Here is a 1,080-nt window from a genome sequence, read left to right as displayed (position 1 = left end):
CTTGGCCAATCCATCACCTTTACCCTCAGCTTCTTTAGCAAGGCAGTGGTCGTCTTGGAGGTGTGTTTGGGGTCGTTATCATGTTGGAATACTGCCCTGCGACCCAGTCTCCGAAGGGAGGGGATCATGCTCTACTTCAGTATTTCATAGTACATGTTGGCATTCATGGTTCCCTCAATGAGCTGTAGCTCCCCAGTGCCGGCAGCACTCATGCAGCCCCAGACCATGACACTCTGCTTGACTGGCTTGACTGTAGGCAAAACACACTTGTCTTTGTACTCCTCACCTGGTTGCCGCCATACTTCATCTGAACCATCTGAACCAAATAAGTTTATCTTGGTCTCATCAGACCACAGGACATGGTTCCAGTAATCCATGTCCTTAGTCTGCTTGTCTTCAGCAAACTGTCTGCGGGCTACCAATTTGATGCAGTGTGCGGCGTATGGTCTGAGCACTGACAGGCTGACCCCCCACCCCTTCAACCTCTGCAGCAATGCTGGCAGCACTCATATGTCTAAACACAAAACACAACCTCTGGATATGACGCTGAGCACGTGCACTCAACTTCTTTGGTCGACCATGGCGTTCTGAGTGAGCCCTGGGTAGAAGGGTGTGTGTGACGTCCCAGTTTGGGCTGTGCGTGCACTTGTGGGGTGTGTGTTTTAGGTGCCGCTTGGAGGGGGTGTGGCTTGCACACCTGACACTTGTTGGACGCAGAGTTTAAGAGTGCCTGGCGTGTTGGTGCGGGGCGGTTGGTTTGGGAGATCGTCTCCTGCGTGGAGCTCGACGGTCCGTGTTGTGCTGTGTGTCCCAGCCGACCCTGGCTCGTTCCTTCATTTATGCTACATTTATGTTATATTTTGTTGTTAAAATGAATGTTTTGTTAAGTATTGTTGCGTCTGGACTCCTCTTTGTTGCATCCTAAGAGCCGGCTGTAACAGCCACCGTGCTGCAGCTCAGTTTTAGGGTCTTGGCAATCTTCTTATAGCCTACGCCATCTTTATGTAGAGCAACAATTCTTTTTTTCAGATCCTCAGAGAGTTCTTTGCCATGAGGTGCCATGTTGAACTTCCAGTGACC

At 50.6% G+C, this 1,080-nt stretch overlaps 1 protein-coding gene across 1 annotated transcript in view; it reads left to right on the top strand.

Annotated features, from left to right (window-relative positions):
* LOC107704841 (phosphatase and actin regulator 4B-like) overlaps nucleotides 1-1,080 on the top strand; it is a 38,076-nt gene that overhangs the window by 28,800 nt on the left and 8,196 nt on the right. The window lies entirely within an intron of this gene.

Source organism: Sinocyclocheilus anshuiensis, unplaced genomic scaffold (genome assembly GCF_001515605.1).
Source record: "Sinocyclocheilus anshuiensis isolate Anshui unplaced genomic scaffold, SAMN03320099.WGS_v1.1 scaffold702, whole genome shotgun sequence".
NCBI classification, from domain to species: domain Eukaryota; kingdom Metazoa; phylum Chordata; class Actinopteri; order Cypriniformes; family Cyprinidae; genus Sinocyclocheilus; species Sinocyclocheilus anshuiensis.
Note: the sequence above shows the minus strand (reverse complement) of the source record. Positions and strands in the feature narration are given on the sequence as shown.